At 41.3% G+C, this 13,658-nt stretch overlaps 1 long non-coding RNA gene across 2 annotated transcripts in view; it reads right to left on the reverse strand.

Moving 5' to 3' along the window:
- LOC137346947 (uncharacterized) overlaps positions 1-5,181 on the reverse strand; it is a 123,294-nt gene extending 118,113 nt beyond the window's left edge. For both annotated transcript variants that reach the window (XR_010968832.1, XR_010968833.1), the window contains exon 1: positions 5,000-5,181. This is a non-coding gene — a long non-coding RNA (uncharacterized lncRNA). The remainder of the gene's footprint in view (positions 1-4,999) is intronic.
- Positions 5,182-13,658: the final 8,477 nt, after the last annotated feature.

Here is a 13,658-nt window from a genome sequence, read left to right on the forward strand (position 1 = left end):
ATCTTATATACTTCAATCAAGTCTCCCCTTACTCTTCGAAACTCCAGTGAAAACAAGCCCAGTCTGTCCAATCTTTCCTCATAAGACAACCCACTCATTCCAGGTATCAATCTACTAAACCTCTGAACTGCCTCCAACACATTCACATCCTCCCTTAAATAAGGAGACCAAAATTGCACACAGTATTCAAGATGTGGTCTCACCAATGCCCTGTATAACTGAAGCATAGCATCGTTATTTTTATTTTCAATTCCTTTCATAATAAAGGATAGCATTCCATTAGCCTTCTTTATTACTTGCTGTACCTGCATACTAACGTTTTGTGACTCATGCACTAAAACACCCACGTCCCTCTGCACCTCAGAATTCTGCAGGAGTTCCCTGTTCAAGAAATACTCTGCTTTTTTATTCTTCCTGCCAAAGTGAACAACTCCACATTTTCCCACATTATACTCCATCTGCTAGATTTTTGCCCACTCACTCAACCGATCTATATCAGTCTGCAATCTCCTTATGCCCTCTTCACAACATACTTTCCTACCTATCTTTGTGTCATCTGCAAATTTAGCTACCATGCCATTGCTCCCCTCATCTAAGTCATTGATATAAATTGTAAAAAGTTGAGGCCCCAGCACAGACCCCTGCGGGACTTCACTCGTCACATCCTGCCAATCAGAAAAGGACCCATTTATGCATACTCTCTGTTTTCTGCCAGCCAGCCAATCTTCGATCCATGCTAATATGTTACCCCCTACACCATGAGCTTCTACTTTGCACAATAACCTTTTATGTGACACCTTGTCAAATGCCTTCTGGAAATCCAAGTACAGTATGTCAACGGACTCCCCTTTATCCACAGCGCATATTACTCCTTCAAAGAACTCCAATAAATTGGTTAAACATGATTTCCCTTTCACAAAGCCATGCTGACTATTCCCAATTCCCTTGAGTTTTTCTAAGTACCCTGCTATAGCCTCCTTAATGTTCACTTCTAACACCTTCCCTATGACAGACATCAGCTAATGGGCCTATAGTTACCTGATTTCTGCCTCCCCCACTTCTTGAATAGAGGGGTTATATTTGCTACTTTCCAGTCTGTTGGAACCTTTCTAGCGAATTTTGAAAAATTAACACCAACACATCTATTACCTCATTAGCCACCTCTTTTAAGACCCTAGGATGAAGCCCATCAGGACCCGGGGACTTGTCAGCCCTCAGCTCCATCAGTTTGGTCAGTACCGCTTCCCTGTGACTGTAATTTCACCAAGTTCCTCTCTTTCTTTTCCTTTTTGAATACCTGTAGAAACTATTGCTACCCTTTCTTACATTTCTAGCTCACTTCCTCTCATACTCTAATTTCTTTCTCCTGATTAACCTTTTAGTCATTCTCTGCCATTCTTTATATTCTGACCAATCATCTGACTTGCCACTCATCTTTTCACAATTATATGCTTTTCCCTTAAGTTTGATGCTTTCCTTAACTTCTTTAGTTAACGACGGATGGTGGGTCCTCCCCTGAGAATTTTTCTTTAGAGTAGGAATATACTTATTCTGAGTTTCCTGAAATACCCCCTTAAATGTCTGCCCCTGCTTCTCTATTGATCTATTTCCTAGCCTCGTAACCCAGTTCACTTCAGCTAGCTCAACTTTCATGCCCACATAGTTGCCCTTATTTAAGTTTAAAATACTAGTCTTAGACCCACTCCTCTCTCTTTCAATTCTTGTTATCCTGCAGCTACATCTCCATGTTGGCGATCAGATCATATTTATTTACTTCAATGTGCGCTATCAGTTTGTCTGCTTTGCTCTGAATGCTACGTGCATTCAGATATAAAGCCTTTGGTTTTGTCTTTTTGTTATCTATGTAACATCTAATCTCGACTGTTGGTTTGTTCTTAGGTTTTTTCTCTCTGTCCCTTCCTGCCATTCTCTGGCCTTCATTTCCCATATTACTATTCTGCTCTCCTGCCTTGACTCTGCCCCTTGGTTTGCTATGTCTGCCCAGGCTTGATCCCTCACCACCCCCCCCCACCCCTTGTTTAGTTTAAAGCCCTCTCTACTCCTCTCTACTTCCCTAGTTATACGGTTTACTAGAACACTGGTCCCAGCACGGTTCAGATGCAGACCATCCCAACGGTACAGCACCCACTTTCCCCAGTCCTGGTGCCAGTGCCCCACGAACCAAAACCCATTTCTTCCACACCAGTCTTTGAGCCACATATTCATTTCACTAATCTTATGTGTCCTCTGCAAATTGGCACGTGGCTCAGGTAATAATCCTGAGATTATTATCCTTGAGATTCTGCTCTTCAATTTGGGGGTTAGCTCCTCATACTTTCTAAGCAGAACCTCTTTCCTTGTCCTACATATGCCGTTGGCACCTACATGGACCACGACAACTGGATCCTCCCCCTCCAACTCCAAGTTCCTGTCCAGCCCTGAGCAGATATCTTGAACTCTGGCACCAGGCAGGTAACATAGCCTTCTGGACTCACGCTCTCGGCTGCACAGAACCGTGTCAACCCCCTTACTATACTATCCCGTACTACCACTACATTCCTTTTAGCTCCCCCCACATGAATGGCTTCCTGTACCACAGTGCCATGGCCAGTCTGCTCATCCACCTTTCAGACCTTGCTTTCATTCACACAGGTTGAGAGCACCTCAAACCTATTTAACAATTGCAAAGTCTGAGGCTCCTCCACTACTGTCCGCTCGGTCCCTTCACTTGCCTCACTCACGATCACATCCTCCTGTCCCTCACTGCAGACCAAATCAGATCACCCTGTTCTAAGATGTGTGACCATCCTCTGAAACAAAGTGCGCAGGTATTTCTCCCCCTCCCTTATGTTGCGCAGTGTTTGCAGTTCGTCTTCCAGATCAGTAATCCTGATCCAGAATTCCTCTAGCTGCTCACACTTTCTGCAGATGTGTTTGTCCTGGATCGCCTTGGCATCCAGGAGCTCCCACATACCACAGCTGCGACATGACACCTGTCCAGCCATTGTTACTTATGCTATTAGTTAATTTACTTTAATTACTTTCTTAATTAACTTAGAATAATTCCTACATATCATAGAATTTACTGTGCTTATTAAATGCTAGTACCATCTTTAACTAAAGTTATACTTTTCTTGACTACACAGATATATAGACCTTCCTATTCATAATAGATCTTACCAATGCTAATAAAGCGTTGCCAATTCTAATAAACCTTACTACTGTTAGTAAACCTTAAAAATACTGATAAATGCTAATAATACTTAATGCAGCTTATGTGTTAAGTTGCCTGAATTTGAGCGAATACACCCTGCTGGTCTCTCTCTCTCTCTCTCACTCTGTATTATAAATTATAAAATCCACTTTAGTTTTTAGTTTATATACTAATGAATTGATCAAGTCTTATTTTATATTTGATTGCATTAGATGAAATTAAATTTAAAAATATACTGGTATACTCACTCCGCTGCTTTCTGTTTCCCTGGTCTCTCTGTTGACTGTGACGTCAGTCTGATGTAACTCTTCGATTTTTTTTCCCCTCTGCTCTGCTCCCACTGTGTTCTCTCTCTTTCTCTGGTCTCCGATTTCGTGGTGTGCTTTTTAAAGCTCTGCTCCCACTGTGTTCTCTCTATCTCTCTCAATACTCCAGCTGAGGCCTAACCAGTGATTAATAAAGGTTTAGCATTGCTTCCTTGCTTTTATTGCAATGCCTCTATTTATAAAGCCTAGGCTTTTTTAATCAGCCTCATTAAATTGTCCTCCATCTTCAAAGATTATGTACAGTTCTTCACCCGGAGAGTGAATGTGGAACTTGCTACCACAGGGAGAGGTTGAAATGACTCGCACAGATAAATTGAAGAGGAGGCTAGATAAGCATATGAGGGAGAAGCGAATAGTGGGTTATGCTGATAGAGTTAGATGAGGAAAGACATGAGGAGGCTCGAGTGAAGCATAAACACCAGCATGGACCGAATGGCCTGTTTCTGTGCTGCATATCCTATGTAATTATATGTCTGTAATCAGTTTCAGTGGCGGTTGCAGTGGAAGAATCCTAGCCTCCAGTGATGATCTACCCCTCAGTGTCCCATTAGTATGCCAGGATAGCTGGTCAGACATCAACAGTATACTGCAGATATATTTGGATCAAGTATACAAATATTAGGCTTGCCACTGAGGGTTGACTTAGTTCTGACTTAGAGTACATTTGTTGCCAGACATGTCATTTTGGAGTCACTTTGCCCCTGAAGAGTCTCTGTTTACCTTTCTCCCAAGAAGGATAGTCATTATGGTTTTGGTTGATGCTAACTGAACAAAGCCTTGGTAGATAACAAGCCATCTCTGCTTCTGATAAGCCCATTACATGAATGGCACTTTCCTATTACTTTCTAATCCATGTGATGACACGTCTCATTTACTTGGCTTACTGTTAAATTAAGATCGCACATTATCCCATAAATCGGAGAAAGTGTAAGATGCTGGCTATTTCCAGAAACTGCTTCATGCCCTTCTGATGGAATTAGTCAACTAATAAAATGACTGAGGACCTGGATTAGTGGTCCATCCCTAATAAATGAGTTACTGAGCAAGATTTCCAGGGGGGTCTCAGAGTCTCATAGAGCAATATAATTCAGATGTCAAACATTTTCAAATAAAATATATACAATTAATGATTCCTGTTACCCTTGTGAGATCTTCAAAACTAATTTTACTTTTTATGAGAAGGAAGAAATACTATTTATTGCGGAGGTTGAAAACACCCAGAAGGAACTTTTACATCACTTTAACACTGTAGGAAACACAAATTATAGCTTTTTTTTGGTTTAAATTCATAAACAAATTAAATAGGCCCATCAGATCATGTACACTAAATCCATTTTGTTTGCAAGCCAGTAACATGGACACTTTGTCCTCTTCTGTTTTTCATTGTCCAACTCTTAGCCTATGAGTTATCAACAGCTCAGGTAATCTAAATCAACATTTATATTCTTTTGTAACTGACCTTATGGTGAGCTAGATTCCAGCTCTGATCTCTGCCGCTAGGATTCTGTGGACATGAGATATCGTCAGTTCGGTAGACCATTTTTTTTTTCGAAAAGGCCTTTGCATTTTGTGCTTTCAAATAAAGGAATCTGCGACTCATAAATATGGTTTACACTCTGCGACTATATATTTTCCTTCAAAGTTCAGAATGGCTATGTGATATCAGTTTAGATTCACAGTCATTTCAACCTTTAGACTTCTGGCAGTCACCACTGTTAGTCTGTCAGTCTGCCTTTTAGGCTGACTGTACCGGGTTTTATCAAATCTGAAATAACTATATTCCAATACTCAGCCGCAGGTTCAGACATTGAGATAGATTCTTAACTTATCCATTATGATCCATTCGTACAATCTGTTGTTGTAATTAGCAAAAGGCATCCAAATTCTGCATAATTTAGTACAATTATACAAGAATTCCTAATTGTTTACCGATATTAGAAATCAGTCTACAATTAATTGGAATATTCTACAGCTAAAGCAAATTACTGACGAGTTTTTTTTAGCCAGAGTATCTATTAGCATTTCCTCCTATTGTAGCAAATAACACCCTGCGCACACAGCCTGTTGCAATATTTTGAAAGTATCATGATTGCATGGTGCTTATTGGGTTAAACAGTGAGCATATAAATTAAGATTACACATCAAGTCTCAGTCTTTTATGTGAATAATTATTACAATCTGCTATTAAACATTCAATGCAATCAAATAGCCCTCAAAAACAACTAGTTTATTGCTGAAGAGAGAACTGAACACAATAAAATAAGGTGCTAACTGACCTTTTAAAAAGAAAATTGAATATGTGTATACAAAATTTGTTCAAATGTTCTCAGGATAATAATGCTGATAGACCTGTAAGGATTGTAAGTAAGATTGTAAAAATTTAATGGTAATACTCATTCAATGCGGCAGTTCTATTGTGACCACTATAATGACCCTATCTGTCCAGATCTGAATATTTTATATAAGAAATCATTATACTCATCTCCCATGGTGGTTCATTGAGTAAATGCATCACCTGGTGTGAGCTGAGCTCTATGAACCATGAAGATCCAAGGTTCAATCAGGCTGTGACACTCACTGTGGGGATTCACTCATGAAGACTTGATAATCAAAATCTCTCAAGGCCCATAGAATTGCATCCCAGCATGAGCCACTGCCCTCAGGTGTTGAACAAAGGAACAGGAAGAAAAATTGAAGAAAATAAAATGATAATAGACAAAATCATATTCCTAATTTGCAACTATAAAGCTAATTGGCCCAGGGTGTGGCATTCATTCAAATAGATGGTACATATAAATCTCTATCCATTTGTGATAGAGTAGGTATTGGAGTTCTGATAATTGGAAATCTATTTTGGGACTGTTGACAGCTGCCAAAGGCCACCAGATGCCTGCTGTGCTTGGTTCTGGGTGCCACATCTTAGGAAGGATATATTGGCCTTAGAAGGAGTGCAGCATAGATTTACCAAAACTCCAAGGGTTAAATTACAAGAAAGGATTATGTAAACTAGGACTTTTGAAGGTTAAAGGGAAAATTGATCAAAGTTTTCAAGTTATTATGGGGAACTGATAGAGTAGATAGTGTTACACTCATGTGAGTGCTGCGATTGAAAATACAAGAACTCAACCTGAAAAGTTATAAAAATGGACTACTTTTTTTAAAAAGTGGACCACGTGCTTCAAAATGGCCACCAAAGGTCAAAAGACCTGGCCTTGTATATTCAAACTGTCTGCTGTCTGGCAAAGATAGAAGAATAAATTCCAAAGCTAGGCGGTGTCAATTACACCCATCCTGAACACAAGAGACATTTTTGAATTGAATGGGTTCTTCTGAAACAAAGAATGTGTGAAGTAGTCACAATTTAGGCCATTGTCTATCATCATAGGGAGGAAGATCTGTGTCTCCCTACAGAGGCAAGATGTGAGAGACATTTTAGTTTAAAAGGTGGTTCTCTGTAGAGAGAGAGAGAAAGAGAGACCCAGGAAAAAGCATCACCAAAGCTTGTCCAGTTGAGAGCTGGGGGAAAAATCTAGCAAGCTGAAAGGAAGATGCCCTGCTATGAATTCTACATTTCAACTTATGCAGCAGTGAACTGAAAGTGATCCCATGTCTTCAAACTGAACTTTCAACCTACAGACACCTCAGGCCTGCAGCTAAAGAAACTTGACTTCGGAGAAAATTCAACAGGTTTACCATGAACCCTGAATACCTACCTCTCTTCAAACCACTTACCCCTTTTCCTCTCTCTATTTGTCTCTTATGTGTGTGTGCACAAGTGAATGCATGAGTGGGTGCAGTTGTGAAAATTTCAGTATAAGGCATATTGCTCAATGAATAATCTTCTGTTTTAACCCTACAAGAAAACCTGTCACTATCGGTTTATTTGATAAATAAAACACAAAAAGGTTAAACTCTAATAACCAAAACTCTTGCTGCGATCAGGTGGGAGTTTAACAATGGGAACCACCCACACCCCACACCACATGGCCATAGCAGTAGAGAGAAACTATTTCCGCTGGTTATGGAGCCTAGGACTAGTGGACATAGCCTAAAAGTTAGAGCCAGGTTATTTCAGGAGAGTAATTGGAAACATTTCCACACGCAAAGATTGATAGAAGTTTGGAACTCTCTTCTACAAACACAGTTGATACTGGGTCAAATATTAATTTTAAATCTGAGATTGTAAAGAATTTTGTAAACCAATGAATTAAGGGATATGGGGCAAAGGTAGGTATATGGAGTTTGGCCATAAATCAGCCATGATCCCCGTTGAATGGCGGAACAGGCTCAAGGTGCTAAATGACCTACTCCTTTTTTTTTTATTTAGAGATACAGCACTGAAACAGGCCCTTCGGCCCACCGAGTCTGTGCCGACTATCAACCACCCATTTATACTAATCCTACACTAATCCCATCTTCCTACCACATCCCCACCTGTCCCTATATTTCCCTACCACCTACCTATACTAGGGGCAATTTATAATGGCCAATTAACCTATCAACCTGCAAGTCTTTGGCATGTGGGAGGAAACCGGAGCACCCGGAGGAAACCCACGCAGACACAGGGAGAACTTGCAAACTCCACACAGGCAGTACCCAGAATTGAACCCGGGTCGCTGGAGCTGTGAGGCTGCGGTGCTAACCACTGCACCACTGTGCCGCCCCTGTTCCTGTGTTCCTACTACTCTCCCTAACAAATCTGGACAGAAGCTCATTCCAGCATAAACAAATGCACATGCGCCACAAAGCTTAGAAAGAAAAACTACCCCATTGTTACGACCAAGTGAGGAAGAGGTCTAGGGTTCCCTTTTAGCCTTCACCTGGTCTTACTGTAACAAGGTTTTATTTTTTTAAACACACTGTTTTTAGCTCCCCCTTTGGTGAATCCTTGTTCACCACTTTCCAATGATAAGACAAAGAAACCAGCACAAACAGGCTTTCTTAGGTTTAAAGAAGAAAAGTTGAAATTTATTAAACTTAAACTCTAATTCAGTTAACTCTTACGGATACACGACGCGCTCCACGCTAGCATGCATATGTGATGCACACATGCAAAAAGAGACAGAAAAGAGCAGAAGAACAAGAAAGTGGGAAAGTTTGAGGCAATATCTGAAGAGTTGCTGTTACAGTTCTTCGAGCTCACTGCAGAGTCCTTGATTGTCGGTAGATCTTGCTTTTTGTTGGGGTCCAGTATTCTTCTTAAACCTTGTTTGCTGTAGGAGACTTTTCTCACTTGGGGTTCATGTGTCTTCAGTGCATTCAGAGGCTGTGAGAAAGAGATGGGAGCAGACAGGAGAGAGATCTCTGTCCAGGAGCAAACAGATACTCTACCCAAAATGTTTTACAAATTCAAAGAACTCAGGTTGCCAAGCAGGTTAGTCATGTAACTAGCTGGTTTGACCTGGTTTCACATCTTAGCAGTCAACCTGGAATGTGAGCTCTCCCACCTTCAACATCTGGTGATCAAAAGTCCATTATGTGATGAATGTGTCAGGGAATGGCTGCTTTGTCCTTCCAAGCACAGTCTGTTAATATGCAAATGTGTTTTCCAGCCACGGCTGATCTGTTTCACAAGTCCTTTCTTCACCCCAGTAACCGTTTAAAATCAATGTTCATGACAAAATTAATGTGCTTTATTCGTGGCAGGTGTGGGCCTAGCATGACACCATATAAAGCCTGGCTACCCAACCTGAACCTGACCGAACCCGACTACATGTATCGGGTTCTGGTCGGGTCAGGTCTGTATTTTGCATCCAGCATTCGGTCTCGGGGCAGGTTGGGCTGGACTGTGCTGTTTTGTTTCGTATTATTTTCATTTTGATCTATGATTTTTTTCTGTTTCAATAATATGTTTGTTATTTTTGGGTCGGGTCGGGCATTTAAAAAAAATAAAGGACTCGGGCTCGGGTCGGGTTTTAATTTTATACCCAAGGCAGGCTTTAATCCCATAACTCCAAAAACCCAAACTAGACAAAATTCAGCTTTTCTTGAAAAAAAATTCATATTGAACAATTCAGAAAAATGTGAGTTTCTGCTTCAGTTTGGTTCTGACTCCGAGAGCAGGATTTTCCGTTTGGGGTCAGGTCCCGATAACAGGGTCAAATGTGACTGCCGACCCCGCACCTTGTCGGAAGCAGTCACCTGACTTCGACTTTGCCTGGATTGGCCAATTAGTGGCCAGAGGGTGCATTGTTACTCAACTAAGGATGACAGGCAGGCTCTCAAGGCTTGAGGGCCAATACAAGGCCCTCCAGCAGGGAAGAAGCTGCAGCCTGTCATTGCAGGTAAGGGAGAGTAAGGCTGCCTCCATCTTAATCTTGAAACACCCTCTCAGCACTTTTAAAATATTTTAAAAACCCCCACAAGGCAGCCTGTGGCTGGAGCTATGATGAGGGAGGCAGTGGGGTGGGGGCCTTCGGTCGGGGGGAGGGGGGGGGGGGAGGGACCTCAAAGTCATCCTGGTGCAATGGCCCGCTGGTCTTCAGGCAGCTGCTGTGCTCCCTGTTCTATGGATGGCCTGTTGGCCTACTGGAAAATTTGAGTTGGCCTTTGATTAGTGGCCTTAATTGGCCTTTTAATTACCAAGCTACCTGCCACTTGCCTCATCCAAAAATGGCTCAGGGTCGGAATGGTGTCGGTAAACAGACACACCAGCCAGTGGCACAAAATTACACGCCCACCCGCCTCAATTCCCGCCCCAATTCCCTCCGAAAATCCTGCTCCTAATTTTCTAGCCCCACATTATGAATCCAAAGTCTTTGGAATATCATGGAATAATTATAATCATCAGTTAATCAGTACCAGAAGCTTTTTTTTTAGCATATATAGAATGAGGATTTTCAAATGTATTGCATATTAAAGGTTACTGCTACATTTCATAGGCTAACTAGAGTGATGTCGTCCAATCCAAGATGAAAGGAAAATGATGCTGTTCTCCTTGGCGGCGAGAAACATATTGAGTAAATTTGACCTGCAATACAGCTGGAGGTTCTCGTTGTGAATAAGCCTCTGAGTTAACAACGTTAAATAGAGAGGAGGTTGATTGTCATTCTTTATTATTGGATTTATTTATAAAGGCAACATTAGACAGGTTAGTATTTTTCTGTATTCATCTTGATTTGAAGCGTTTTTAATCTTGAAATTCTTGATAAACTTTTGTTACAAATGCATGACTGCTGTTCGTTTCATTTCATGCAGAGTTCAGACAGTGGTAGCTGTCCAAGAGATACAGTGACACTTTGATCCATGATCAGTTTGGATGTTGATTTATGTCGCAAATGGCTACATAGCAGAATTTCTTTTAGGTAACTGAGTTAATGGTGTGTCCTTTGTTTTTGTGTGGTAACATGCAGAGAGCTATATAAACAAAGATATGCCATAGATTCTATTGAGTACACTCTATAATTAAATACAAGCAGAAAATATTGATCACCAATTCAGGAGTCTCCCTAACAGATGTTGCTTGTGCTAATCAAAAGCATGAGCCATATTCTATATTTGCCTAGGAAATGTAATGCTGATGATTTCATATAATCTTTGGATTTGGCGCTTCTTGGGTTAAAAATAAGACATTGAGGAAGTATTACAACTATTCTGAAATTCTGATGGCTGATTCAGCCCAGAAAACTCATATTAAAATATCCTAATTTGACAGATAAGGCACACTAACAGATGTTGATGGAGATTTCCTACTTTAAAGGTGCTATATAAATGCAAGTTCTTGTTCTTGTTAAAACTGGTACGTCATTTGGACCATTTGTTTATCCATGATGAGACATCTTAGTGAGGTAAATTAACCTATTATTGGCTTTACTTCTTTCATTTCTGTTCATATTTGCCGTTATTTTGCCAAATGTTTTGTGCTTCATATCTCTAAGTATATATTTCAAATTCAAGTTAGTTATTATAATCTGTGAGTTTAATGTCTAACGTTCCAAATTAAGTGGGATAGCATATCATGAGGCTACATTTAATCCGCTAAGCGGATTACTGTAAATCAGGGCAATTAGCAACCTCTTGGCTCCTACAAGTCTGCAAATGCTAATTACATAAAAAAGTGCAGTTTCTAGGTCTGCTTGTGGAAACTATTGTGACACTGTAGAGAGGGGAAATGAAAGCCGTCAATTGTAACCACATCAGCAGGTTGATGCCCATTTTATATTACACTTGTAGTGATGACTAAATAACAGTTATTAGTGCTGGATGCAGTGCTTACAATGCAGAACAGTTCTATAGTGCTACTATAATAGTTAAGTTGAAAATCCCTTTTGATATGAATATTTTAACTTCTGTAAAAATAATGGATAATTGGGAATGTTAACACAGGAATCGTTTTAATCAGCAGCTCAGATGACACTGTAACTACACAACATTGTTTGAGTACTTTATGACTGTTACTTGAACAAGTAGATGAGATTACAAAGTGTAATCACTTTGGGGCATCTGTTATTTTACTAGTATACACATCCAAGCTCAGGGTGTAAATACATTCAATAGGTTCAATAATCAATATTAGGTTTAATTTTTTGGCCACAGTGCTTGTAATGACTGAAGCAGTTGGCTGGTCCAGGAATAAAGAATCAAAATCAGCTTTTGTCCTATTTAAAGTTGTTGATTGTTGTGTTGCATAAACAGCCTGATAAATCACAGGGGGAAAAGATAATGGTTAATGCATAGATCAAACATTGTGCGAGTGCTGTCATATCATGACCTGACTTTTACTTCTGTGGTTTTCTTTTTCTTAGTGTTACGACCAGGTGAGAAAGGTGTCCAGGGTAAAGCCTGCTCGGGTCTGCAAAATAAAACCCAAACCGGCCCAAGTCCTTTCATTTTTTCCCGCACCCGACCCAACGTTGTCAGGTTCGGGTTGGGTAGCCAGCCTTTAGTTCAGGGCACCCTCTCAGCCTTCACCTGGTCTTACTGTAACAGGGTTTAATTTTAAACACACTGGGCTGAATTTTATTGGGGCGCCGCCGTCCGCAGAGGCGACCTTTGAACTCGGCGGCGCGCCCACCGCCGAGCCCCCGCTATATTAATCGTGGGGGCTCATTAGAATCACGGCGCCGAGTCGCCTTCCCATATTACGTGGGGAGAGGTGGGACATTCGGTGCAGTGAGAGAGTCTTTGATAGCTGTGCAGCATGTGCTGGGGCCCTATTCAAAGCGCCCCAGCACATGCTTCCTGATAGCTGTCAGAGAAATACTTATCTGACTGCTGAAGAGTGGGGCTGCTGTCAATCTGGCAGCAAAGCAGAAAGTGCTGCAGAAATCCAGCAGGTCGGGCAGCATCTATGGAGAGAGAAGCAGAGTTAACTTGTCCAAGTTCACAGACCTGAAAGTTAACTCTGCTTCTCTCTCCACAAATGCTGCCTGACCTGCTGAGTTACCCCAGCACTTTCTGCTTTGCTGCCACATACTTACCCTGCTGTGTCCCAGTGTCCTGTGAAGTTGCGATCCTCTTCTCCCACTCAAGTGTAACATTCCTTCTTGTAGGCATGCCGCAACTGGGTGAATAATCTTAAATTTTCACATTCCAGGACATGAGACTTAAATACACCATAAAAGGTATTACAGAGGTTTACAGAGAACACACTGACACAAATTGGAATACACGGGTGTCACAGCAAAGTAAATATGTCTTTCACTAAATGTTCCTCACCAACGTGTGTCCTTTTCTCTGTGCGAATGATGTGTGCCAGCATGTAGCACCAATGTCACATTCCTTTGCACCATTGGCCCTTCAGAAGAGCCAACATTTGCAATAACATCATTACCATGCCACCATTACTCATGAGCGTCTCCATGGACTCAGTGACATGGACATTGGCTCAGTCAGCTGCTGCCTCTAATGGTTTACAAGGGGATGCTGCAGATGTGGATTGCCGCACAGCAGGTGAGCGAGGGTGATATGTGGCTTGCAGAGCTCATGTCGGTTCCTATGGAGCAGACAGCCTTTGTCTGATAAGTCACTGCTGTACATCCCTAGCACACTGCTGGTCCTGTGTGCAGAGCCTGGGTGCCATCTGTCCTCCCATGCGTCTATCACATTGTAGGTCCACAGCATCCTCATTGTCCAAGGAGGAATCCTGTTGACGTTTCTCCTCATCATGCCAGGCCTAT

This window comes from Heterodontus francisci, chromosome 31 (genome assembly GCF_036365525.1).
Source record: "Heterodontus francisci isolate sHetFra1 chromosome 31, sHetFra1.hap1, whole genome shotgun sequence".
NCBI lineage: Eukaryota > Metazoa > Chordata > Chondrichthyes > Heterodontiformes > Heterodontidae > Heterodontus > Heterodontus francisci.